This window comes from Equus przewalskii, chromosome 1, assembly GCF_037783145.1.
Source record: "Equus przewalskii isolate Varuska chromosome 1, EquPr2, whole genome shotgun sequence".
In the NCBI taxonomy this organism is placed as follows: domain Eukaryota; kingdom Metazoa; phylum Chordata; class Mammalia; order Perissodactyla; family Equidae; genus Equus; species Equus przewalskii.
The window spans coordinates 180181295-180205080 of NC_091831.1; the positions used below are offsets into that span (position 1 = coordinate 180181295).

At 36.8% G+C, this 23786-nt stretch overlaps 1 long non-coding RNA gene across 1 annotated transcript in view; it reads right to left on the reverse strand.

Moving 5' to 3' along the window:
* LOC139084857 (uncharacterized) overlaps nucleotides 1-23786 on the reverse strand; it is a 51245-nt gene that overhangs the window by 21946 nt on the left and 5513 nt on the right. Inside the window, exon 3 of the long non-coding RNA XR_011542692.1 lies at nucleotides 15152-15248. This is a non-coding gene — a long non-coding RNA (uncharacterized lncRNA). The remainder of the gene's footprint in view (nucleotides 1-15151; nucleotides 15249-23786) is intronic.

Genomic DNA, 23786 nt, shown 5'->3' on the forward strand with positions numbered 1-23786 from the left:
TGTGATCAAAACTCTTTGATTGGGCACTTTGGACTTCTAATCAATAACCACTGCTCAAATTTATAATTAAATAGGACTTTGATAATTTGATGTTCTCCCTAAATTTCCGTAGTCATATAACAGTAGGTTTTTATTTCCATGTACATAGTGAGGTGACTAATTCCAGAGAAAGTGTGCTCTGTTGGGTTCATTTGTGGATGGGAGACGAGGACTTTTAAACCTGCAAATGGAACCAGTTTTAATGCATGCACTCTTCATCATGGGTTAAACTGAGCTGGCCTTCTCGGTGTACAACAAGTTGTTAAAATTCTAGACCATAAAGAACAACCTAAGTCACTATGATTTTGATTGGAGAAGGGATAGAAAAATGATGAATTTTTAGTATTGTATATTTCACCTTAAGTGAAGTTTAATTTTTCCTTCGAATTAATATTTTCTTTTTGTGGAAAATTTTAACTTGAAGGTAGGTAGAAGGTAAAAAACTATCTACATGCCTATTAACCAAATATAATAATGACCTACATTTTTGCTTAATTTCCTTTCTGGTTTTTTTTCCAATAAGCAACATAAAACAACAGTGACGACATTACCGGTTGATGATTTATTACATGCTATACATATGGCTTGTTTCCAAAATCCGCTTTTTAACCATAGCACTAATTTAAAAGTTATTTATAATTATATATTTATAATCCTGTCCATGTTAAATATGTCCATATTATTTTATTTAAAGTTATATTTTGCATATTTGTTAAAATATGTATATTTATATGCATATATCTTAAAATAGTCGTAAACATAATGCAACTCTAAGTACATATCAGAGTTGTTTTTCTCTAAAGAGTCCTGGTATTTACTAAGTAATTTCAAACTTTTTAACAAACGTTTTAAGAGTGAACGAATATTATATTAGGCTTTTAAGGCACTTCTAAGCTTTTGCTGTTGTAAACAGTACTACAAAAAAGAGTCTTCTCAAAATTTGGCTTTCAATTCTTACAATAGTTTTCCTCAAGTGAATTTCTGGGTCAAAGGGTGTGAACACTTTTAAGGCTCCTAAGCACAGACGGCAACTTATTCCTCCAAAGAATGAACAATTTGCTCTGCAACAGATAGTCAATGGATCTTTTTTAAGTTGTTCAATAGTCAATGCAGGTTTTTATTATTATTTTTAAAACCTGTAGTAACAGCAAAAGCAGGTTTTTGTATTAACTTACATATCTTTGATTATTAGAGTGGTTAAGCTTTTTCTATATATATACCATCTATTATTCTCAATATAAAAATTAAAGATTCATATTCTTTGGCCATTACTCTTTCTAAGGTTTTAAAATTTTCTTTATTGATTTAATGAGGTCTTTGTATGCAGAAACCATTTGCTGAACTGTCCTTTCAAAGTGCCTTGAGAGAACTAGCTGTTAAGAATAAGCTGTTGCTTTTAATGAATGGGTGCTGTCTACCATGATATATAAGCATCATAATGTATTGCTTCTGAAACTGAGAGAAATTTCTCCCAGATCTCAGAAACAAAACTTATGCAGCTTCTGAATGGTTGGTGTATTAGATATGAATATTGAGGCTTGTTTTATTCTTATTTCTTTAAGAAGCTAAGAGTTGAACGTATAGACTGTCATTAGTTATTACATAGAATATTATGGTATTTTTCTTCTAATGGTACTTTTATCATCTATTCAATTAATTTTGGCCTTTTAAGTTTACTAATTATTGCTTGTTGTAATAATGTACATATTTCTGTAAGGCATCTCAAATCCTATTTTTGAAAGAATGAAGGGTACGCACAGAAACCTCAATTCAGTAAACAGAGAAGTGCTTTCAATAGCTATTGCTGAAGCTTCTTCTCATTTTAATTAAAAAAATTGTGTTATATTTTATGTAATCAAATTAATTGAGTTTTCCCCTGTGATGTCTTCCATTCTTTTTTAAGCTTAGAGAACACAATAATGTAAATGAGGCCTGAATGTTTAGCATGAATAGATGCAGAGATGAGGGAGAGAATGGATCTGAGTGTCCCCCTTCTGTCCTCCTTTCTACTTGTGACAACTTAAAGTATGCACAGATTGTGAGACTCTTGGGCCTTTTCAAATTGTGATTTGGCAGTACTGAAAACTTTGGCCACAAGTAATGGAAAACTCAACCAATATCAGCCTAAACAAATAGTGTTTTTCTCCACCTAAAATGAGGGTAAAGGTAGATGCTTGACATCTTTGTGAAATGTCTTGGCCTTTCCCTCATGGCTGCAAGATGGTTTCCACCTTCCCAAGTATGAAATCTACACTCCAGAAAGGAATAAGTTGAGAGAGAGTGGCACCAGCTGACTTCCGCTTGAATTTTGATGGATAGAATTCTGTTACATGGCTACCCTGAGCTAAGAGGCAAGTGCTTGCCTTCTCTGGTCTCCCAGTGGAGGAGAGCAAGAAAAATTGGGATGCCAATGAGTGTGGAGAATGGTTATCATTTAATATTTGTATGCAAAGCCACTTGCTAAATTTTAAGTTAATTGTTTCTTCTTGGTCAGATTATCAAGTCATTTAGGTTTGGTTCTATTCCTTTTTCTCCCTACAAGAGTATCTAGCAAGACACATAGCATTAAAATTTTTAAATTACCTATTTAAATTTCAGGATAAAAATTAGTACGTTATTGTTTCTTGTTAAGTGTACAGTCTTAGATGGAGACGTAACCTAATTTTATAAAATTTCCTCAATATAGCAGCCTCAGTCATCTGCACTACAACTAAACTAGTATTTCCCTAAGAATTTACTCAGCAGATGAGAATGGAGGTGTACCCAGGTCCCAAACCAAGCTAAATGTTTTAGAACTGTGTTGAAAATTAGATTACTGGTCCTATTAGTTTCTACTGTCAAGTAACAAATTATACAACTTAGTGGGTTACGATGACACAAATTTATTTTCTCACAGCTTCTGTGGGCCAGGAGTCTGGGAATGAGATAGCTCGCTTCTCTGCTCAGGATCTCACCAGGCTGAGATCAAGGTACTGGCTGGGCTACAGTCTCATCTGAGGTTTAAAGACCCCTTCTGAACTTACTGGTTGGCATAATTCAGTTTCCTGTGATTACAGGACTAAGGTAACAGTTTTCTTTCTTACCATTGGCCAGAAGCCACTCAGTTTTTAGGGGCCATCATCGGTGCCTTGCCCGGCGGCCATCTCTACTGGCAGTTCCTGGTTTGGCTGTTTGCTTCTTCAAGGCTAGAAGGAGCACATCTTTGCTGCACTGAATTACTTGGGCTTGTGTAATCCTTTCACTGCTTCTAGCCTCTTTAAAGGTCTCACCTGATTAAGTCAGTCTCACTCAGGATAATCTCTCCTTTGATTAGATTAAAGGCAACTGATTAAGGACCTTAGTCACCTCTGCAAAACCCCTTAACCTTTGCCGTATGGCGTAACCTAACCCCAGGAGTGGCGTCCTATCCGCAGGCTCACCCACACTCAAGGGGCTGGGTCTTACAGCACAGTATACCACAGGGCTGTAACTGTAATCCTGGGGACCCTCTGAGAATTCTGCCTACCACACTGATCAAACTTTAGTATTGTTTCAAGAACTAATCATGAAGCACAGAGTTAGAAAAAGTGAAAAACAGCAAGTATATCTGAGGAGCTAGAGAATCTTCCCAGGTAATTTGGATTATAATTAAAGATTTATTTGGACATGGAATGTTTTTAATCTAAGCATGATAGGATCGACTTTACTACAATGAAACAGACTCCACTCTCAGTGTTCCTAACCACTAACCCCCACCCCCAACAAGTAACATGGAAAACTTGGTAAGGTCACTCTCACGTCTAAATTGCTCAGTGGGTGTTACCTAAGATTATTCTGTTTACTGGTGGATTAAAACACATTTTCTTTTTGGCACCACTGCATGGTTTTGAATGTTGGATGACTAGCATTTTGTTAATAGAATGATTAAGTATAAGCTGTACCATGTGGGTGAAAATGAGCTTTGCAGAGAACTACAAAATGATTTGACTTCTTGTCCTTCAAAGAGTATCTGGAGAAATTGAACTGATTGCAAATTGACTGGGATTGAAAAGATTTTATGTTGAAAAAAGTGGCTTTATTCAGAGAATTCTTATGAATCATTCTTTTGCATCTTTTTCAGGGCATTGTACTGTGGTAGCAATCACACATTCTCAGGAATCTCCTCCACTCTTACGAACTTGCATTATCTGACACTCATTTCATCAGTTAAAATGAGGCAAAAGCACAAAATTGGGATATCATTTGGGAAAAAAAATCTAACTGGTGATTTGATGATACATCTGATGTTTCTTGAAAGCATCTATGCAGAAAGAAAAAGAAGCAGCTTATTATTTATAGTGAAGAAAGTCATAACCTTGGAGTTCGTCCTAATCCTACCCCAACTAACTCTAGGAAATTCGACAAATCTGACCTTTTGAGAAAATTGGAGAAAAAATTATCTCTATACTCCATTATATCACTAATGTATTGGTAATATTATGTGAAACATATTAAAGGATAACTTTATAAATTCAATCAAATGGATGCAATGCATTAATCTTAAAAATTTTGTTCTGAATTTTATGTTGTTTTTAGATGCACAAATGTGATAAAATTATGTTTTCATTCTTTAATTTGGTGAGGCTTTAGTAAAAGAACTATTTGCACCACATCCCTATGTGTATTTTAAAGACATAATGAGTAAAGTCAAAGCATAATGTTAGAGAAAAATGGAAGTTTATTCAATTCAACTTTTTCTCATCAGTAAATTTTCACCCCTCTAGTCCGTTTTATATGTCCACTGAAAGACCTATGAAAGATAGGGCTAAGTAGTTTAGATTGAGTATACAGCGGAGAAGGTACCCTACATTTACAGAAGGGTGTCTATTTCCTGGATGCAAGAAACTCTTGGCTTTTATTTTACTTAAATTATGAAACCAAATTAAAGTTGTTTTTTAGATATTGATGTGAGCACTCCATAGGAATCTTTTGCTTTCTGCAACTAAAGTTTTTAATTTTATTTTGTTTTAAACTTCAATGATTATACCATTCCAAATTGGAAAACAAATGCTTGCTAGTTTATATATTTACTTCCAGAACTCTGTGTAGAATACATACCTCCTATACTATTTCTCTCCTGGTTATGGACAGAAAACTTTTCTTGCTATCACTATTTCAGTTAAAAACATGAAATTCAGAAGAAAGTCAATTTAGGATTTGTGTTTTCTCTTAATTTCTTTATTATTTTGAATCAGGGAGCAGCGGGGGTGCATGTGGAGAGCATAGAGGTAGGAATATTCCTAAGCTTCCCAAATTAAAACTTTCAAAGTTGCTCACTTTGACCTGCCTGTGGTATACTTCTGTTTTCAATTATGATTTCTTCTGACGCTTTAATGTTCTTTGCGAAAGGTTTTGTAAACCCAAGATGGTATTTCTCAGATAACTTGAGTTAGAAACTTCTTATTCCATTCCTACTTCGGCCTCTAACTCCTTGAATGACCTTGAACAAATTAATATTCCTGCTCCTATCTCTAATGGTAAAAAAAAGAAAATTACCGACTAACTCAGAGGGATGTTCTGAAGCTTGATTATAATTACGATTCATAATAAAGTCCACTGAGATATTTCAAGAAAAGGCATTTTACACAGATAAAATATTATTATAAAACTCTAGAGTCTTCATTTGTGGGTTATTATTTACAGATTTCAACAGAATTATATTTCGGTTGTGCCTGTAGGGTCTCTCAGGTTTTCTGTCGACTAAAACTTTGCTTCCCCATAATAAATGTTTACTAAGTCATGGTTTCCTTGAAGAAGAAAATAGAGCACCTCAAAATTGTTGAGTAAAGTACACAAACTTTAAATTACCTTCCCTTTACAATCAAGTTGGGGTGAGTTTAAAGTTTTAAGATATGTAACACATACTTAGAGTAAGACTGTATAAATCACCTCATTCAGACTGCTCTGCTTTTATCTTTTGACAGGGTGTTAAAGAGACCTGCCCAGGCTCACTCAGCTGTATTTTTTCCTATTTCTTTATGTGCAGTGTTGATGACAGGGTGTAAGTCTAGTGTCTGAGCGTCTGGTCTGGGTTCTAGCGTCAGATTGTCTGTGGACAAATGTTTGCTCTATCACATATAAGCTGTGGGACTTTGAGCAGCTTATAAAATAGTCCACACCTCAACGTCCCCATTTATAGAATGGGGAGAATAATAGGATGGGCTGTTAGATAAATGAGATAATACATGTCAATGCTCGGTACATAATAAGTACTCGATAGATGTTAGCATTTCCTACAGGGCTGGCCGTGGCTCTGTTCCTATATGTCAGTAGTCTTTTTTGATTAAAATTAGAGTTAGCTTCAGAGGGGTGAGTGTTTTCATTCTGGTTTTATCTATGTTTACAATGTGGGTTGTTGCCTGTCATAATTTTTGCTCTGTTCATGTTTAAACTTCTTCCTTATAGTCTTTATTCATTACATGGTTTTAATTTTCATGTTATGGGTATGAATCTGCCACTGTCATCTAGACATTTATTAATAATAACAAATATAAGAGTGATTGATATTTACTGAGCCTGTGTTATGTGCAAGGAATATTTCCAAGTACTTTACATTCATTATTTTGTTCTATTCTCAAAATAACAACGTTAGTTAGGTATTATTATCATTATCCTTATTTGTAAATAAGAAAGTCAAGCCTCATGGAGACTGGTCAAGACCCCTTAGGTCTTATGGACAGAGCCAGAGTTTCATCTCCTGTATCTGACAGTAAAGCCCGTACTCAGAATCTCTACGTTCTACTCTCTTATGTTTCACTTCAGTGTCCCTCCATCACTTCAAAATATACAAACTCACATTTTTAATTCCCAATCTGACCTCTTTCTACCATGTATATTTCTAATATTCCTATAATCACTCTTACTTGGAGTTCAAGATTCTTCCTGTAACTTACTTCTTGCCCTCTAATTTGGCACCAATTTGCTTCTGTTCTCCCTTGGTAATATTTCCAGCTTAAAACCATGTTCCCATTAGTTACCCACCCGCCTCCATTGCTGTGTGAGTCTCACTGCCCCCACCCTGGACCAGGCCCTCCTTCCTCAATGCATGTCTGCACTCCTGCCTGAGCTCCCAGTTCTCCCCTAACTTCAGCTTCTCCACATTACACTCCAACTTGCCATTTTCTGACCGTGTGAACTTGACAAATTAATTTATCTTTTCGTTACTCAAGTTTGAAATGTGTTTACTAATATCTACCTCACAGGGCTGATTTAGACTTCAAAACCTAACATTGATGGATTTCCATACTTTGGCCCATTTAAGTCTAACCTATTTGAATTCCCCAAACAATCTAGTTGAGCAGCACTAGTTGGTTTTTCCTTTATCTTCTGAATCTTTATATTCAAGTCCTTGCAGTTCACTCAACCTGGAGTGAATGTCTGTCTCTTCCCTCCTTGGCGTCTAGTTTCTATGAGTGCATCCAGTTCCAGCTCAGGCTCCACTTTCTCAAGGTCTGTAAGTTTTCATTTTTTTGCTCTTCTAGAAATCTACAGTACGTACTTTTGTTTCTTGGTGTCGCTTATTTTGACACAAATAGGTACGAGGTCGATGAGCATTCCTTGCTTCACACTTCCTCATTTAGATTGCATCTTGCCTTTTATGCCTCAGAGTACCTAGTTTAATGCTTCATATACAGGAAGGTAGGGGTTTAGTAAACACTTGTTGAATTATTTTGACTCTTAGGTCAATTTCCCTGGGACTCAGTTTATAATGGAACCCAATGGAAACTGTCATTTTTCCCCACAGCCACCATTCCTCCTTTGTCTCACTGTGTTGCCATCTTGAAGTTTAGATGGGATAAATCTCACCTCCAGCTACAAGAACAGTCCTATTTTCAAAGACTAATTAGATTTATTCCCTTCTCATTGCCCCAATGATTGGCTCAGGAATGGTGACTCAGTCTATCAGGCTGAAGCTAATCAGCCCTTGGCAATCACCTGGGTTTCCATCACAGTAAACCAGGTCTTTTGTGTATGGTTTAGGTCAGTGGTTTTCAAACTTAGTGTGCATCAGGATCATCTGGGAGACTTGTTAAAATACAGATTTCTGGGCCTCACCCTCAGAATTTCTGTGGTCATAGGTCACCCCCCAAGAATTTTCATTACTCTGCTGGTTGGAAGACCACACTCTGAGAACCACTGGTTTGGGGCCTTGCTACTCAAAGTGTGGTCCACACACTAGCAGCTTTGACCTCATCTGGGACCTTGTTAGAAATGCAGGATTTTGAACTTGAAGACCTAATGAACCTGAATTTTCAGTGTAACAAGATCCCCAACCAGGTGATTCACGTACACATTAAATTTGAGAAGCATGAGGTAGGGAGAGACTTATCTGCCCTCTGCTGTCCAAGAAGCAAGTAACTGGTTGATGTGGCCAGTCATCCTGTGACCATAAGTGGAGCAAGCTTTAAAATGAAGCTGCTGATAGAGAAGGCAGAGTAGAGACATAGGAAACACGGGGTCCTTAGTGGACTTGTTAATCTGGGTTCACTCTTGTCCGAAGTATGGATTTTATTTTATCTTATTTTACTTTTTTTTCTTGGACCAAAAATTCCTTTTATTGTTAAGGGCATTTTGAGTTGGAATTTCTATTTCTTACGTATTAGCTCTACAAGTCTATGGCAGGAAAAGTCTATAGTGCCTTAGTTTAGTAAGATATTGCTGCCATAGTGTTTAAAAGCTTATGAATTTATTTTCCAATAAACTGGTATGTTGACAGCATCAGTATTTAGTAGCAATAATTCGTGTTATTTTTAAAAAGTAAAAACTGGAATAAAGAGCGGGACACACATGAAGATAGGTCATTTCCTCAGGTAACTGGGCAAGAGTTGAAAGAAACACAGGGAAGGAGAAGATTAAAGCCAAAGGAACGATGGAGGTTAATGTCCCTAATCTCAGACCATGTGCACAACTGCGCACGTCACCTGAGAGGAAGGAAAATGACAAGAACACTACTCAGAACCATGCTTTGAGTACTTATCACTTGCCAGACATTGTATTCAGTGTTTCTTATACTTTATCTCATTTAATCCTCATTAACACCAGACAATATGGAAAACACTCCTATCATATTTATTAGGAAACAGAAAATACGAGAAATGAAGTAACTGGACTAAAGTCACACAATTGGTAGGGTATACGGCTGTACACACATCACACATAAGTCTTCTCACCCCATAGAGCTGGTTATTGTCCACAAAGTAACAGTAAAGCTGGGGAGTTGAAAAGGTGTAACTATTTTTCCTCAGAGGTATTCCCTTAGGAGAGTGATAAAGGCAGTGTAAGCTGGTTAGTTGTATGTACCTTTGGGTTTAAAAAATATTGATTGTGAACACATTTTCCCATATTTTTAAAGTAGGTAAAGTAAACTAACTAGTATAGGTGGCTGATGACTGTTAAGTCCTTTACATACAAACAATACCACTGCCACTCAACAAATCTGTGAATGGTCACAGCAACAATAAAGCACGAAATAATCATGTTTAATTAATGTCTTATTTACATATGAGACTTCATATGATTTTTTTAATGTTAAAATATGCTGTAATCAATTTGGACTCTGAACTAACAGAATTAAAATACTTATCCTCTGACATATGAAAAGCTGTAGTAAAACTCAGAATATTTTAAATATTTATGAACTCCTGCATATGTTCGATTACTGCTGGCATTAAAGCAAAAGCAAAATAAGCATTGCTATCCTTCGGTTGGCATTTGGAAGTTGAAATTAAGGCCATTCGTTAGACAGGAGAACCGTCATCCTCTAGAAAGTTTTCTTCGTGATTATATTTTTCAGGACAAAATTTTCCCTCACTAGCTCTATGATAACTCTTACATTATTTGCAAAAGTGATTTTATGTGAATATTGCTTCAAAACATCAGCAATTTTACATATTTCCCTTTTAAGTGAGAAAATATAACCTTAGGGAGAAAAGGAACTATAAAAGAAATATTTCCTTGATCTGTAGTTAGTAGCATATCCTTCATGGTAATTTGAGAACAAGAGTACAGCTATAGGCACTGAATCTATTTCATATGCATACAAGGTATTAGTGAACACTTCTAAAATCTAGCGGCTTCCTCTATTAAGATGATTACAAAATGGATATCAGTTGCAGAACATTTGAATATTGTGTCAGAAAATATTTAAAACAGCAAAAATTGTAAATGATTTGATTAGAAATATTATTTGCAGTGAAAAGTGTTTCCATTACTTTGAATAGAAAGGTGATATTACAAACCTTGCTCATACATTAGGCCACAATCAGCGATGAACACAGCCTTTCAAACACTAAAAATAAATGTATTGCAATACTTTTTACTGATATCTTTAAAAAATTGTTTTTGTTTTAAATTTGAAATAATTTCAAAATTACAGAAGATTTACCAGAATAATACAAATGATTCCTATGTACTCTTCATGACTATTCATTAATTCACTGATTGCCAACATTTGAGAGTGTGTGTGGTATATACATATACATCCATGCCTGTATATATATAATTAATATTATTATTTTCTGAACCATCTGAATGTAAGTTTTGACATCAAGTCCCTTTACTTGTAAATAATTTTGGAATTCATTTTCCAAGAACAATGATACTCTCTGTACCACAGTACAGACTCAGGAAATGTAACTGTCCGTATAAACTGAACTTTCAACATATTGGATCATTCTAATAATGTCCTTCACAGAATTATTATCTCCTTTGACCTGGGATGTGATCCAAGATAATGCATTGCATTTAATTGTCATTAGCTGTTTAGTCAGACTCTGCATTTGGAGACTTTACTTCAATTCTCTGAGTTTTAGTGTGCAGCTCTGTACCACAGAGGAAATTATCTAACTTCTCCGGATTTTAACTTGTAAAGATGGTGTGAGACGTGAATGAGATACTATATTAAAAGTACCTTCCTTCAGAAGTATCTGGCACACAATTGGTGATCAAAAAATTGTAGCTTATAAAAAAAGAGACAAACACCGTATGTTTGGATAATAGTTATAAGATTCAGACTTTAACCTAAATGTGGTGAAAGATAAACCACCTCCTTCTATCCTTTTCAGAGTGCATTTCAATGGACCGAGAGCAAAAAGGTCACAGTGACTTTGAAAAGAAAGCATCTCATATAAAGACACTGTATTTCACTGAGTGGGTTAGTGCTTTAAGCACATGGTTTAGTTACACCTCTCACGATGAAAAGCAATATTGCTGTACAGATAGCATGAAGACAGCCAAGGTTTCAAAACAGACCTTTACATTATGAAAGAACGTTCTTTATTGAAATACGGAAAGAAGGTTAGTTTTGGGTAAGAAGAAATTGCTTAGGAATGTTCCTACAGGCAAAACATTACCTTGTGTTTATATTTAACTCAACAGCTACCTCGGAAAAGTGACGTGCAGAATAGCACTTTTATTGATGAGGGACGGATCCCAAGAGGACGCTTTGTCCCTCAGGTTTTCTCCTTTCACCTTACTTCCTCCTGTCCAACCTCTGCCCAACCACAGGTCGAAACAATCCCCTGTGGTCCCAGAAGCGGATGGTTGCATTGTGCAAGCCAGCCACTGCTTCCCATTTGAAAACTGTTATTGTTCCTGTGATATGGTGATTTATCATAAGAAATATATATTTGGTCTTCCACCCTGTTTCTGGCACAGAGCTCCTAAAATCCTTGGAATTTCCTGAGAAAAGAGTCGTAAAGGTGTCTTGTTACGTTAAGGAGGTAACCTTTGGAAAGCCCTCAGGTTAGTAAGGATGGGGGCTGGTGTCCAGGGGACTAAACCGTGGGATTAGAGGCTTAGAACTTTGAGTACTCCCACAACACACACAAACTCCAGGGAGGGGAGAGGGGCTGGACGTTGAAGCAGCCAATGGCCAAGGATTTCATCACTCATGCCTATGTAATGAAGCCTTCCTAAAAATGCGAAAGGATGGGTTCAAGGAATTCCTGGGTTGGTGAACACATGGAGGTGCAGGGAAGGCACTGCACCTGGAGCCACATGGAAGCTCTATGCCCCTTCCCACGTACCTCACCCTTTGCATCTCTTCCATCTGGCTACTCCTGAGCTACATCCTTTTATAATGAACCAGTAATCTGGTAAGGAAAATGTTTCTCTGAGTTCTGTGAGGCAATCTAACGAATTAATCCAACTGAAGGAGGAGGTCTTGGGAACCTTTGATTTATAGCCAGTTAGTTGGAAACAACCTGGGCTTGCAGCGGGCTGCTGAAGGTGGGGGTGGGGCGCAGACTTGTAGGATTGAGCCCTTAAGCTGTGGAATCTGATGCTATCTCCAAGGAGGGCAGTGTCAGAATTGAGTTGAATTCTTGTACACACAGCTGGTGCCGAGAATTGCTTGGTCTTATGTGGGAACTGTCCCCCTACTCCCCAACCCCCGCAACAAACACATTGGAACATCTTGTTCCTGCCCCTACATTATTACCTTCCCCTCCTCACCTTGAAGCTCAGGTTGAGGCACCTCTTATCTGTGGTCCTCCTTTCTCACATCCACCTGCACATCTTCCCCAAAGCCTTTACATACTGCCTTCCAGGCCTGCTCTCATTCTTTTATTTGTAGACAGCCCATGACTAAACTAATTTTTCTACTTCACTGGGCTTGGAATATGCAGATATATTCATTCTTTAAGAAATTCCTAAGTGTCTCTAATTTTCTCATAAGGATATTCTATGGCCCTAAGAATTCAGCAATGCATATCATTAATAAAATGAATAGATCAATCACAGACTGGGAGAAAATATTTATAAGCATGTATCTGACAAGGGACTCACATCCAGAATATATAAAGAAATGCTACAAATCAGTAATAATAATGCAAACAATCCCATAAAAAGACAATATTTGAACAGACCTTTTTAAAATAAAATTTTCAAATGCTTAATAATCACATGAAAAAGTTAACAGGGAAATGCAAATAGGAAGTATAATGAGATATTGCTAAACACTCATTTGTTGACTAAAATTGAAAATACTGACAATACAAAATGTTGGCAAGGATGTGGAGCAAATGTAATTCCCACATGTTGCTGGTAGGAATGTAAAATAGGCCAACCATTTTGGAAGTGGCCTGGTAATTTCTTATAAAATGAACCAAATGACTAAGCTACAACCTAATTATTCCACTCCCTCGTATTTACCCAAGAATAATGAAAACGTATGACATAGAAAAATTGTACATGACTACTTACATCAGCGTTACTTATAATAGCTCAATACTCGAAGTAACCCAAATATCCATCAACACAGGGATAGATAAATTGTGGTAGTTGCATTCAACAGAATAATATGTAGCAATAAAAATTAATGAACTGCTGACATATGACAAAATGGATGAATTTTCAAAATGTGGAATGAAGAGTGATTTCATTTATATAAAATTCAATAATAGGGAAAATTAATCTAAGGTGATAGAAATCAGATTATTGGTTGCCTTGAGGGGCAGAGTTTGATTGGAGAGGGGACTGAAATTTCTGAAGTGATAGAAATGTCCTGTATCTCTATTGGAGTATTGGTTATATGAGTTTAGACATTTGTCAAACTCATACAACTATATACTTAAGATCTGTACATTTTACAATATTTAAATTAACCTAAATGAAAAACAAAACAAATAATTTGTTTAATATGTGAATGAGCCTTCCATAGTTGATGTGGACCTAAGGTTCAGTGTATACATTAAAATAAGCTTGAGATTCTTAGAAAAAATACTTTGGGATATTTTATTGGTCAAATGACATATCTCATGTTATGGGTATGCATGCATACCTTAAAGGAAAGTGATTTCGCAAAGATTTTATAGAATGCCTTTCCTCAGTCTTCTCTTTCCTCACTATCACCCAACAGAACACTTTGTGGGAAGAATTAGATCAGTTGGAGAAAAGATTGTAAGGATAGATAAGACAAATAAGTGTTCTGTTAAAACCTCTACCCACATCTTGTAAGATCGCTTCTGTTTTCCTGGTGAGCTCTTGGAATATAGCTGTACTCAATATCACTATATATACCAAAAGCACCTAGATTTTCTTTAGCTGTCTTTGATTGTTCTCCACATTGTGTCTTTTATTTACTATAAATATCTGGCCTCAATTTCTTTGAATTAACTTTACCTTTGTTGGGGCCTGGAATTAGCCATCCAAAGATATGTCTCTTTGACCTTATCTCTAGAAACTCTTAATCAATGGGGAAGGCAGGGACTTAAATCTGCATTTGTTTATTGTGCTTGTCTGGTGACCTCCTGTAACTGACTCCCCCGACCCCCAACATCCTCCTTGTCTTCAGCTGGATATGATATTTCAGCTGTGGTGGTTTCAGCCATTTTGGTGAGTTGCTCAGCTTGCCTGAACCTCTCCCATGTATACATTGACAAATAGAAATGGCAAGCAATAGGATATATTGGAGTATGTGAGGAAGCCATTTGGTGTAAACCTAATTTGGCCTGACTTTGCTTTTTTCCAAAAGGGCCTGACTGTGGCCATTGAGCACACATTGTATATCTGCTTTAAAACATTTACTATAGCAAGAACGAAGGCCCTTGAGATAAAGGTGCAACTTCCCTCCTCCTCCCAACATTGGCATTTCCTTAAGGATTAAGCATCTTTCCTTAGGCTAGGAACTGATTGCTGCGCTCACCTGTGACCACCCAGCTTGAGACAATAGACTTGCCTCCTGCTACACCCTCCGAGGAGCAGACCCGCTACCTGCTGTGTCCATCAAGCTCTGTGCTAACACGGCAATCTTGTGACTATTGTGGGAGGGACATTTCAATCCTATGTGAAACACCCTGTTTGGGGGTATATAACCACTCTGTGCACCCCACTTCTTTGATGCCCTTTCTTCCTTCGGGAAGAAAGGCCCCGGGTCAGGGTCCTCATAAAGCTTTATTTAATTTTCTCCTGCTATTCTGTCTCATGTGAATTTAATTCATTCTCCGGCCAGACAAACCCAGAGAGGGTGGAGGAAATGTCTTCCTCCCCTGCACCTTTCTGCTTTACCTTCATTAATTAAAGTAAATCTTTAACACATGATTGTTTTATAAAATCTATTTGTATGAGAGTCATGCTTTTAACTTTTAAAAATTACCATTTGACGGGAGGAAGAGGGGAGATTGTCACCAGCAGGGGAATGGATTCTTGGGATCTTCTCATTCGAAGGCCATAACACAGAAGATATCTTCACCCTTTCAGAAAAAAGCTATGTTAAGATAGCGTCAGTGGGATTGGAGAGTGTTCTGTGCTTTGCTTCCAAACATTGGGGAAGTTTGGAATCAGAAAGACTCTGACATTAGGAAAAGTTTAACTTCTGGTGAACTTCTTGGGGAACTTACTCTGTATATAATGAACCTACATGGTTTCCAGTTATCCAAACCAATTGATTCTCTTTATTCTTTAAGACAATTTGAGGTCAGTTTTCTGTTTCTTATAAACAAATCATCCTAACTCTTACAAAACTACTTAATCTTCAATATAACTCTGGAAACAGGCACCTTGTGGGGCAGTACTATCATTTCCAGACGTAGATTATACTGTGATGGCAGGTGTAGCCTTTGTGAGAAGATCTTGTTCAATTCCCCTATAGTTAAATAAGTCATTTTGTACAAAACTTTAGAAGATTCTATGTGATTTTTAATATTTGTTTATGTTATCTTTGGTAATGAGTCTAATTAATGTAGCAAGTGAGAAAACAAACCCTATTGCTTCTATAAACATTATCATTGTCTCTAAGTTTATTGATGGAGATGAATTGTTCACTGAAATAATGTTAGTAGTGGGAAATACGGACATACTACAGCATATCAGATATGTTTGAAGGAACTATAATATTGTGTCAAGAGAAAATTAAGTGAGAAATAGAAGGAGAAGAATGGAAATGTGATTTTGTTCAAATAGTTGTAAAGGGAAAGCTAAAAAATGTAAAAGTCTACTTTAAGTTACTAAAATTAATAAAGTAATTTAAGATTTTAAGTGAATAAATGTAATCGGTTGGAGGAAGATTAAGTTGGAATTCTAAGCTTTAAACCATTCATGGTCAGTTGAAGGAAAAGAGTTTTTGGTCCGAACAAATAGTTATTCTGGACCTTTAGAAAATTTTTACTTTCTGGTTTTTGGGTCAGAGACTAGAAGAAGGAAGAAAACGTATAAAGGCAAAGGGAATTGGAACCGAGGAAAGTATATTTTTTAACACAAAGATGATTGAATACGCTAAGGATAATCATCCCGAGCGTTGGTTTCTAACTGCTCACTCTCGCAGTCATCCGGGAGGAAGGCTGTGACGTAAAGACGTAAGCCATTGCCAACAGTCTTAGCAAGATCACCTTGCTGGAATTATAATGCAGAGACCAAGACAGACAAAAGGGCGCAAGAAGATTCAGTTTCTATGTGAAGGGAAATTATAGGGTCTTTTTTTATATTTTGCAAGGGACTACGCTGTGGAGTCCTGACAGCGTTATCCTACTATTTCGAATGTTTACCTTTTCGTAAAGGGACTAGGCTTCAAAATTTTTAAATTCTAAGACTTCACATTTTCTGCTAATTCCAAGCAAATGGCCACTTTTTCTCCTCTAAATGTTAAATTTTCTCATACTTCAAAATATGAACCCAATAAAAGAAACGTATTTAGTAATAAACTAAAATGAGCAAAAGTATTAACATAAAAGCCCTGAAGCAGTAAAAATGAATATGCCAAATAATAAAAGTATAATTTCATTTTTAACTTTGAAAAAATTAATCTTTTAAAATCAGAAGCACAAGATAAAATACTAAAATGCCTCAATATTTAACTTAGTGGAACACTTAGGGTTTCAAGGAAAATGCCACAGTGTAAAAGATGCATAGCTAGCAACTTTGCATTCGTAGAGAGAAATGTAGACAAAGTCAAGTCATATTTCAAAGATGAAATACATGGATTACAGGATGGAAGATCTAGTTATTTGGCTAAACTAATGATTGGTGCAGATCACCAGTGTGGTTGTTTGCTGGTTACCAATGAGTAAAAACACTGCAAATCAGACGACTGGTCAGGCTTCAATTTTTTAAACCTGGCTTCGGAGACAATTAATTTATCTTTAGACTGCAACTACATATTTTTACTAAGTGTACCTCAGAAGCAGAGATAAAATAACTTTAAAAGTTAATGGACTGTTTAAAGCAAGAATAATAATAACATATGATGGCATTTATAACAAGCATAGAATTAGAATATATGACAATAACACAAAGAGTGGGAGCGGGAAATGGAAGCATGATATTACGAGGTTCTTCAACTATATATGAAGGGAGACTGTGATGAGCTGAATTGTATTTTGTATACATTATAGGAGCATTTTCAACTTTGGCACTATTAATATTTGGGGCTAGATAATTCTTTGTTGTTGGAGGCTGTGCTGTACACTATAGGATGTGTCAACCTACAAAAACAGAAACTAGTTTAGAGGCAAAGTGTTTATTTGGGATCAGAGGAGTGCAATTCTGGGAGCACAGATTCAGGTAGAAACCCACATAGCGTCCCGATTACAGGAGTGGGGCTCAGTGTATTTATGGGAAAAGGGAGGAAGATGAGGTAACTTGTATTACAGAAGAGCTCACTGGTGTTAGAAGAGGTGAGGCAGGGTTTGTGCTTCATAGATTAGCTTGACATTCAGACGTCAGGCGAAAGGCTAGACTTGTGCTTCATTGATTAATTAGTGATTCGGTCATGAGCAAAGTCCAATTTCATTAGTCTTTACAAATAGGATATTCTTGTCCTTACTGACTTCTTGGAATGTTAATGGCTAAGTCCACTTTGGAAGATAAAGAAAACAAGACATTCAAAGCAATTCCTCTGAAATGACTGCTCTGGCTCTATTTAATGTGGCTTCACTCATATCATCTTTCACAGATGTTTACCAGCATCTCTGGCTTGCCTCTACCTGTTAGAAGCTAGTGATACCCTTGAATTGTGAAACTAAAAATGTCTTCAGGTATCACCAAATGTCCTCTGAGGTCAAAAAAGACCCAACTGTGCTCCACCTAGAAGGAGCCAATTTTAAATACAAAGATACAGGAAAGTTAAAAGTAAAAGGGTGGAAAAGATACATATTCAAAGGAAAAAAGGAGTGGATATATTGATATTAGTCAAAGAAGACTTCTGTTGGGGCCCAGGGCAGTCACCCCAAAGCATCCCACAATAGTTATATTGATTGATTTGAATTAAAGTTACTTGAGGAGCAAAATGAGCATTTTGACCCTCCCATCTCTGTTCCCCTAAAAGCAGGAAAGGAATCTCCCATGTGAGTGGTGCCCTCTCTGCATCCTTATTGCCAGAGCTAGGGGATTCTTGGCTGAGAAGCCTGCATAAACACAGCTTGCTAATTCACTACCTCAAGTTTAAACTCTGCTTAAATTCCTCACCATTTACATACCCCAAACCTAAATCTCTTCTCCTGTCAATTCTCCACAAATTTATTGTTTCCTTTTGTAAAAGATAGATATACTGCTTGTTTTGTTCACTCTCCGAGCGAGCATCATTTCTTTATGATCTCCAATACGTACATATTAAACTGGATTTTTCGCTTGTTAATCTCATCTTGGGTCAATTTTATTACTAGTTCAGGCATAAGAACACAAGAAGGGAAGAAAGGGGATTTTCCCCAGCCCTGGCACTTCAGAATGTGAAATACGTGCATAAAATCTGATAGCATTTAAAAACGGAGATGGATGAATTCAAAACTGCAGTTGAAGATTTCAATGCTCCTCTCAGCAATTGACAGAGCAAGTCATTGGCAAATCAGTTAGTATATAGATTTGAACGATTCTATTACCAACTGAATCTAATTGACATTTGTAGAATACTCCAACCAGTGAGAGAATACAGATTATTCAACACCTCCTCATATTTCTGCACTTCTAGGCTATGAATATACTTGGGCTGAACAGGTGCCCACAGCTTGAGAAAGCTGAGTCAGAAAGAAGAGAGACATGAAGTGTGGCATGTTCCCGAGGTAAAACACGTGTCAATGCAAGTGTGATATGGCATGAAACTGTCCACCAGAGCTGCAGCTAACACGGACTGAGGGGAAGTGACAGAGCGAACCAGAGGCATCTGCTAGAGTAGGAACGATCACCTGTCCTTCAGGTAGAAACCTCTCTATGATTCTAGCAGGTTGCCACATAACTCCTGTTTGGGGGACCCAAACCCAAAAAGAATAGGACACTATTCTCTGACTCCAGGGCCACATTATGACTTTCAAGAGCCATGAGCCCTTTTGCCTGTATAGGCCTTTCCTCCATAAAGAAGTGTTAAAAATTATGCTTTACAACTGCATTGGTATAAAGACAAATAAATCAGTATTATCTAATAAAACATTTTCTTTGACCTAAAAGTTCAGTTTTTTCTTCTGGTTTAAAAGACATTAAGCATTTTGGTGGGGCCCTGAAACTATCGTCGGTCCTCGTTCCTGTGCCCCTGGTGTCTGGTGGATGAGTGGGCCTGGCTGACTCCAGCACAGAAGGGCTGGAGGAGGTGGGCACACTATGATAGGAGGGTGCTCTCTTCTAGAAGGACCAAATACCCCAAGAATTTTTTTGAATCCTGAATCTCTTTTCCATGCTAATTCTATGGAGGGTTTAATAATTCTTCCAGATTGATTGATGATGTCACTTGATTTTCTCTATGACTTTATCTATATATATCCAAAAATTATTTAGTAATTTGCCATTCCAGAACAAACTGGTGACAAACAAGAAAAAAAAAATATGTACCTTTACTTTTACTCCAGTACAACTTGCTTTTTGTCTTGAGCAAGTGACTTGATAAATGTGACACATAAATCAAAGATGCTTTGAAGAATATACCTAAAATTTAACTTTCTCAAATGCTAACTGTGGAAAAATCTTGAATACACATTAGAGTGCATTATTACAAAACAAATATTTTTCTGTGACAACTATCAAATTTTAAAAATGTATAGACTGCCTCTCACAAGCAAAATGTTGCATACAATAAAACCAGCATAAAATAAACTGAATAAAAGTCATGTATAATCCAAGAACTTTAAGGCTAGCTGGTACAAGCTCCTGGTGCTTCTTTAAAGTACTAATAACTGCACGTGTCCTCACGTCCTTTCCTGCAATCTCAGAGAGACACGTTACCCCACAGCCTCGATGTTCGATCTGATTCCCTTCAAAATCTTCTGAGTCTCAGCAGACCAATTTTTATCATTCTTACTTTATTTTCAATATTTCTACCATCCTGCTTTCTTTCTTCTAGACTAAAATATATTCCTTTTGTTCTATTAAAATAAAAGCAAATTTAAAAATAAAAACAAAACTCTCAATCAACCCTTTCTCTGTTTCTAGATATGCTTTAGATTCCTTCCCTTTAGAGGCAAGATCTCAAAATACATCTCCTGTCCTTATATCATCTTTGTATCATCGTTGTATCATCTTTGATTCATTCTCAAGTCAGTGCAGTCAGGCTTCTGGCTCAATCAAAGTTACTAAGTGCTAAATCTCTGTATGTTTTTGGGTGTCCCATCTTATTTGACTTTCCTGCAACATTTGACACTCTCAGCAACTTCCTTCTTTAGTAAATTAGCCCTCTATTTCCCAAACTGTGGAGAGTTATTTCTGTTGCCTACTGGAGCAGTTCACCTGGCCATGCAAATGGTATCTCTTGTTCCATATTTTGAAAAAGTCATTGTCTTTCTCTCTAACTGCAACCTCCTCATTTTCTATCTCCAAGATGCAAATACCATTCAAGCACTCAAGCTAAAGAAAAACAATAAAAACTCTTGGGTCCTTTGTTAGATTTCTTCTCCCAGGAATCCTACCCCTATCTCCATTAGTCACTAAATCCTACATTTTCTATTTCCTTGACATCTCTAATTTCCATCTTCTTCTTTTCATCTACACAGCTTTGTTTAAGTTCAGATTTTTCATCTGGATTGTTTCATTAGAACTCCGTTCTAATCCAGTGTTCCCTCTGCATTGCTGCCAGAGACAGCTGGTTGTATTATTACCCTGCTTAAGATGTTTCAATGCCTTGTAATTCCCTATAGCAAGAGGTAAAACATCTTAATATAACATACATCTTTTATAATCTGTGTCCTTCCTACTTCTTCAATCTTGTATCTACCGAGTGACACCTCCCACCTGCTCCTTACACCCCTTTCTCCAATTCAGGGTCATAATCTCTGTTCCTGCCACTGGGAATTGCCACACACAGCAAGACTACTTCAGATCTTGATTTTTGTTCAAGCTGCTCTGTATGGCCATGTATCATGTCCCACCTTTCAGCTGGTGAATACCTATTCTGCTTTCAAGTTTTAACCTTTATTTGAAATCTTCCTCCATCCTTGTACCTGGTAGAAATATGCTCATCTTCCTTTTGCCACCACTACAGCCCATTAATGTACCTATTTCATCACCTGTTACACTTTGCTAAACCTACTGTGCGAATATTTGTGTTGATCTTTCTCTATTTGACAACCATGTCTTCTGCCTTATAGCATTTTTATCTCCAGTGCCTGGTATTGCAACTACTGTTTAAAACATGAGTGATTCAAGTTTAATACATGTGTGAAGAATAGTATAATCATGGTGTGAAAGAAGAAACAAAAGAATGCTATGTCTCAAAACAGAAAGTCTCTTACTTCAATCTTTTTGGTGTATTAATATTCAAGAATATATCATAACTCCAGAAAAAAATTGAGAATAGCAAATTACCTAAAAAACGAAGCCCATGCTAAAGTGACTAATCTGATTCAGAGAAAATATGTTATGTTAGGAGTGTGCACACACACACAAATACAACAAATATCTAAAATGCAGCCCATCAATGGAATAGGAAGGGAAGCAGTAAGAATGTTGAAAACACCAACAAAACAGTGATGTTATAGAAAGGAATGAGCAAACAGTGCTGAGTAAAAGGGGACATGCACAGCTAATCCTTTTATATTATGAAACTGAATTCACGCAGTAAATGCTGACTCTTTCATCAGCAGCATAATATAACCTCTAGGCCACATGCTGAGACTCTTTGTAGTTTGAGACACATGGCATCAGTTCTGCTCTGCTACCTGTCTGAGTCAGTGTCACAGTTTGCAGACCAAATGTAGCAGTTCCACGTACCATGAGAAGATTTTCAACATACCCTGAGAAAATGTGACCTGTCACTTTTTGGTCAGATCTTGAATGGCTTAGGTCAGTGTAATTTTGATGATCTTAAAAACAGGATTTAAGTTAACCTTGGAGATGTTATTACACTTGTTTCATACTGATGAATTTATACAATAAATATTTTTGAAAACTTGCAGGTTCAGATTAAGTTGTGAAGAAGAAAGGTTAGTTAAGATTTCGGAGAAAGTCTACGTTAGAATATTTTTAAAGGAAATGCAGTTTTGTTACATTTTGCTATTTATAATTTAGGCTAGTAGCCAATAAAGTATTTCTAGTAAATGTCAGGACTGCCCTAAAAATCAATTAGTTATAATCATAGTGTTATTTTATTCCTAAGTATAAAATAATCATATTATAAACATTTTAAAACTGCAGTTAAAAGTTTTCTTTTGTTCCCATCTCTACCCTGCCGACTGCACAATCTGACAAGCAATGGTGACTTCCTAAGCAAACCAGTTTATTTTTCCAGTCAGGATGACATTAACCAAAATATGAAAAGAAGAGAGAAAGCAGTGTCCAACACAAGCGTACGTACACACATTAGTTGCTTAACAAGTGTTTACTTGTTGATCTACGTGTAGAAAAGTCCACAAGTAATAAACTCAATAAGTTACCCCAAAGTTAAGGCATCCCTGTAGCCACAATTCAGATCAAGATATATTACATTATTAGCAACTTGAAAACTTGTCTAGTGCCCCCTGCAGTTACCACCCCCTCTTCTCCCCAAAGGAAAACACTACCCTAATTTTTAACACTATAGTTTATTCAGTTTTAAAGCCATAACACCTCACATGTGGGAGACAATAAATGTTTATTCTAAACCCATAATTTAGATTTGCCTGTTTTTGAACTTTATACCAATGCAATTGTACAGTAAATATGTTTGTGAGATTCATCCCTCTTGAGGCAATAGTTGCAGCTGCCTCTTTTGATACATGTATATGTATATATAAAATAGGCTTTATTTTACTTATTTTATTTTTTTTTGAGGAAGATTAGCCCCGAGCTAACATCTGCTGCCAATCCTCCTCTTTTTGCTGAGGAAGTCTGGCCCTGAGCTAACATCTGTGCCCATCTTTCTCTACTTTATATGTGGGATGTCTACTACAGCATGGCTTGCCAAGTGGTGCCATGTCCGTACCCGGGATCTGAACCAGCGAACCCTGGGCTGCCGAAGCAGAATGTGCAAACTTAACCACTGCGCCACTGGCTGGCCCCAGGCTTTATTTTTTTTTTTAGGACAGTTTTAGGTTCACAGGAAAATTGAGAGGAAGGTACAGAGATTTCCCATATATTCCTTGCCCCTACACATGCAGAGCTTCCTCCATTATCACATCCGCACCAGAGTGCACAGTTGTTATAACCAACGAACTACACGGCACATCATGGTAACCGGAAGTTCATAGTTTACACTGGGGTTCATTCTTGGTGTTGTACATTTCATGGGTTTGGATAAACGAATAATGACACGCATCCTTCATTATAGCATCATACAGAGTATATTCAGTGCCCTAAAAGTCCTTTATGCTCTGCCTATTCATGCCCCGATCCCACCTCCTGAA